This window comes from Anarrhichthys ocellatus, unplaced genomic scaffold, assembly GCF_004355925.1.
Source record: "Anarrhichthys ocellatus isolate YVR2014 unplaced genomic scaffold, GSC_Weel_1.0 scaffold24, whole genome shotgun sequence".
Taxonomy (NCBI): domain Eukaryota; kingdom Metazoa; phylum Chordata; class Actinopteri; order Perciformes; family Anarhichadidae; genus Anarrhichthys; species Anarrhichthys ocellatus.
This window is the reverse complement of record NW_022280054.1, coordinates 2,436,498-2,441,616: the sequence shown is the minus strand read 5'-3', so window position 1 is coordinate 2,441,616 and position 5,119 is coordinate 2,436,498. Positions and strand designations below refer to the sequence as shown.

General features: G+C 43.4%; 1 protein-coding gene across 2 annotated transcripts in view; it reads left to right on the top strand.

Annotated features, from left to right (window-relative positions):
• sik2b (salt-inducible kinase 2b) overlaps positions 1-5,119 on the top strand; it is a 42,422-nt gene that overhangs the window by 13,809 nt on the left and 23,494 nt on the right. The window lies entirely within an intron of this gene.

The following is a 5,119-nucleotide window of genomic DNA, read 5'->3' as shown; positions in this document are numbered from 1 at the left end:
GTGTGTGTGTGTGTGTGTGTGTGTGTGTGTGTGTGTGTGTGTGTGTGCGCGTGTGTGCGTGCGCGTGCGTGTGCGCGCAGCCATAAAGACAAAGAAGCGGAGCTGGGTTTGGCACAAGGAGGCGGAGAGTGACTGGTTCATTTTTGCAAAAAAGGGGTGGGTGGGCACAGTAATGGGCACAGCAGAGGCATCCATGCCAGCTTGTTGATGTGCCTTTGTGTCTATCTGTCAGACAGTCTGCCGCTCCACAGTCTGCCTCAACACCGCAGTATGGATCAAACCTGGAAATCGGGTCAACCACAAATAAATTGGGAGTTGCAGAGAGGAGAGCAGAGGCAGGAAGGGAGAGAAGGCAGAAGAGAATAGAGGCGAGAGCAGGGGACATCCATTTGAATTTGGAAGGTGGTGGGGAAATGTAGGGCATGCATATTTAAGAAAGCACTGCTGGAGAGAGGGGAGTATTATAGCTGGCAGTGAGTAGAGTCACTCATGCAGATCTCTTGTCTGACTGATGGAAATGGAGTGAGACGGGGAGACTGTTGACTTCAAAGAAATACTCGAGCTGTTTTTTGAGACGCATTCTTATTTACTTAGGCTGTCAGCTTCTATTTCCCCATAAACCATCCATCATATTTATTGAGTGTTCTGCAGATCGGTTAGCCGCCAAGGTGTGGCTGCTTTGACTTTGATGACCAGTTATAAATGTATCCATGACTCCCCAAATCCCACTTGATAAAGTTGATGTCTTCTTTATCTGGTGATGAAGGGAGTAGATATCCTCCCTTTTTTAATATCTACAACACATGTTTCCAGTGGAGTGACATGCAGTGTCTTACATGGCAGCTCTCAAGGATCCACCCAACTGCAAGAATCAGATGATTAGATGTCTGCACAAAGCATCAGTCCTACAGTAGAATATGTAAATAGGTAAACGGAGCTAAAGCCATCCATTTAATTTTTTTTTAATATTTCTGAACCACCTCCCTGGTTACTCTGCAGCTTCCTGGTTGTCTTCTGCATTCACTTCATATTGTATAAAGAAAACCAAAGAGTTAAAAAAAAATGCATTAGCTGAGTTGGCATTAATCATCCAATATAGGAAAACAAACCAGGGAAATGTAATCTACATGCCAAGGACCCCTGAATTGATTTGATCAGATTTTACCTCAGGGACCTCCATCTGAAAGAGAAGTTTGGTTGTTAGATATAATCAAGACTAGAACTCTATAGTTGTCTACTACAGTTGAGGGGTCACTCTTATGACTGTTACTCGCATTGGGCTCTCTGTTACTATCACACCCACAATAGCCATGATGAGGAGATGGTCACACAACCTTTTTTCACCTAGAAAAAGTATGCACAGAATCCTTTAGAGAATCCGAAGTTGAAGTGTCAGTGTCTCGCCAACTAAATTGCAATACGTTTGATACATTTATGTTATGGGTCATTTAAATATCTTCCTCTTCAACTAACACAAACATCAAGTAAATGCAAATTGTTAACCACTAAATGCACAATTATTTGCAGTTATTCAAAATGATTTAAAAAAACTTTCATAAGCCAAAATGATAGCCTCCACTACCCAGTGTGACAGACGCTGGTGCGGTGGAGGCTTTCCTCTATGAAAATAGATAAGACAGAGTTAATCAATCCGCCCATTGGGTACTTTGGCAAAAGGCTAGTGGCTCCAGTGTGGGACAGCTATAAGAAACATCCCCCTTCCGCAGTCGGGGTAAATTGCAAGCGGGATGCATGCACAGACAAAGCATCTCATACACTTATCTGCTTGGCTGATGTCAACGCCAGCAACAGGATAGTTTTAAGAGAAAGCAGCTTTAAGTTTGCACACTCCAGGGGCTCAAAAGACAAACTTAAGAGTTCCTCAAAAATCAATGGGCCCAACAGGGAACTTTAAGGTGTACATGTAGGCTGCAGCTGGCAGGCATCCTTCGTAAACCTCATTAATGAGGCCTTAATAGTGGAAATCCTTACCTTTGTCCAGCAAATCATGTTGGAAGCATCACAAACATAAACTATTAGTGACTCGTGCCTCACATCATCTCTCAAACACGCTGCACTTGTCATCTTGTGATGTAGCCAGTCGATAGCCAGCCTGGCTGCTGCCCACTTGCACACATCGTGCAGATCAACCTCAATAGAGAGCAGGCAAAGCCTCCCCGCTCATGGAGTTGCTGGGCATATACTCTGGTTTTTTTTTTGCGGCTGCAACAGGATTGGTGTCTGCAAGTGACGGCTGTGCATGCTTTACTCCAATACATGCAGTGCAGAGGGTATGGGGTCCTTGCCTGAGATGGTAAAACCACAAGCGGCTGTGCAAGGGAGTTACACAACATCCTTACCCTTACAACCAGCGTTCCCCTGATACATTGGTAACCGTGGTAGATAATGATTTAGCTTGACCGCTAGCAGCAGATACCAACACACAAGCTCAACTTTACGTGCTAGCTTCTTAGTTAGGGTAGTATGAACGAGGTAAAAGTCCACACTACGAAAATAAATGTTTATCCCGACACCAGAGAACCCAAAGCCGGAGACTACCTTGATCGCTGCGTCCGTGCACGGTGGAAAATCCAGAAGACGGGACAGCTGGAGACTTAAAGGGATCTTCACAGGAAATAAAACAAGAATTCTGTGTTTGGGGCAAAATAACCCATGAGTTTCAAGCAAAACAAACAGGGTTTGTTTCATTAGAGTACCTCTTGAATTAATACTTATCCCATGGAAGAGAAAACTGTCACAAGCTGCAGCTGATCCTTGGCAGGATGTAACTTGGATGAAAGGGCAGCGTTCACCTCTAGCTGGCTCCAGCCTAATTAAACCCTAGAGGTGGTCGATATTAAATCACCACCAACGTCTATCAACATGCACATAGATGTGACTTTAATATGGCTGTTGTATTTAAGTGGTTTGAGTATCAGTTACTGATGTGGAAACAGTAAGTGTGTGTTTGCCCCTTGTCCTCTCGAACATACTCTCTCTCTACCCATGCCTGCCCCACGGTGTTATCTGAAGTCCAGCCAGAGGTCTAGCCAACAAGCCAGTTTGTACCCATGATGTTTGTCCCCTCCAAACCTGAGCAGCTGTTAAGAGACTTCGGTCATCACCGAGCTCTCAGAAGTGGAACCGAGTGGTTGTTGAGCTGTTTCCTAATACCCCTATGATTCATACATGTTCTGCTCGCTTACCCAGAATGCCGCTCTGCATGCCTCTCTGTGCTGAGGTCCTTGCCCTAGCCAACATTGTATCAGTGGATTACTCATCCCTCCACTGGGGCAAAATACCGCATTGTTTGTGTGCGTGTGACTCACTGTGCAGTTTTCATTGCTTAGACAGTAATGGCTTGTTTTTTCAAGTGCAACTGTAGAACAAGCTGTATTAACACAGTGCTGCTGTTCATGCATATTTAAGTTCCGTTGTGTTGTTCAGCATTTGGTTTGTTGAGCATTTCAGTGTTTAAAGTGTTTAGTCAGGCAGGCAGGATTCTTTCTAGAGCTGAAATATCAGTCTTTGACTGATCAGGCTAGTCAACCATTTTGAGGATTGATTCATCTGTTAAGTTTTTAAGCCAAAATGGCATAAATGAACTGGTTCTTGCGCCTCAAAATTGAATATTTGCTATTTTTTGATTTTTGTGATTGGGCTATGCTGGAATCATATGTGCAAATTTTGACCATGCGACAAGTGCTTTGGGTAAATCCTACTGAGACCAAGAAAAGGAAAGGTTTGATCCCAGAACGGTTACTACTTTAGAGTCCCGTTCTCCTCACAGGTGCCTACTTGGAGCTCCTCGACACATTCCCTACCCCAGTGTGTTTTTTGATTAGCAGCGTTGCATGAAAGCCGTCCTGGTCACTGAATGGCCTCCTCTGTGGAATTTGCCAGCCACTATCTAATCAGGTTTTCTCACTCTGTCAGATGTTAGCTATTCATCAACCGTTGTTGACGTCAGAACAACGTCATCCGCCTTAGATGAGACTTAATAGTGCAGCTTATGGCCTTTAGTCATTTTTTATTGTACACTCTTTGTCCCAACACACATGACCCTGAGTTGAGACAATATAGAGTTGTTAAGATGAGGTGTTTACTCGCTGGCCTCAGGAAATGTGTTGCTCTACTTTAAATATCTCATGTTAAGTTGACGGCAGAATGTTTTTTGATGTTAATGGGCTGTGAAATTAGCTTTGTGTGACTTCTCTTTGCATCTTGACGGAGGCCTGGTTTCAAAATTCTGCTGCCAATCTTATCTTTACATAAACGTGAGTGCACACCGGGGAAATCAAAGCAAAAACAATGTGTAAAAAGAAAAAAAGGAAAAGATATATGATATTTCTAATAAATGCAAAGACGAGGCAAAAAGTTGTTTTTTAATATCTCGAGTAAACTAAACTGCAAGTCCCATTTCAGCTTTGTGATTACAAAAATGCTCTTTTGAGATTTACCTTCAGATAATTGTGTTCCTTATATTTTGCACACTCTGCGCGTGTATAAAGTTTTGTTGGCTGGGTTTGTTGTGGTTGTTGTGTGTTGTCGCCAGGTTTGGTCGGTGGTCTGTATCCATGCCAGCTTGAAGGAAAGCCAACACCAGAGTGTCCTATCTTGTTTGCTACAGAGTGTGAAATAAAGAGTTCGCAAGCTATCTGGACAGAGAGGTGTGAAGAGCAACCCCGCCGACAGCAACAAACACCACAATTCCTAAAGTTCACCGGGCTGCAAAAAATCATGTAGAATAATCTGTCAGCCGATAAGTGAGCGCTGAGTGTGAAAGGTTAGAAAAACAGTAAGGGTGGTCTGAGGGCAGACAATGAGAGAGAGGTCAGTGATCTGGATGCTTGGAGAAAGAATACAGTAAAATGTAATACTTAACTCCCCGGAGAATACATAGACTTTGGTTGAAAGTGTCTTTCTGAACAAACTCGGTCTGTCTTAATGCTCACAGCTTGTGCTTGGCAGAGAAACGGATAATCAGATTTTGTTGTTTCTTATTTGGTGAGAACCCAGGTTGATATTCAGACTGGTATCTTGTTTTTTCCCACTAATTGTCAACTGCTTCTGTATGTGTACACTGCAATGATACACTCACTACCTCCCACTAACCCCC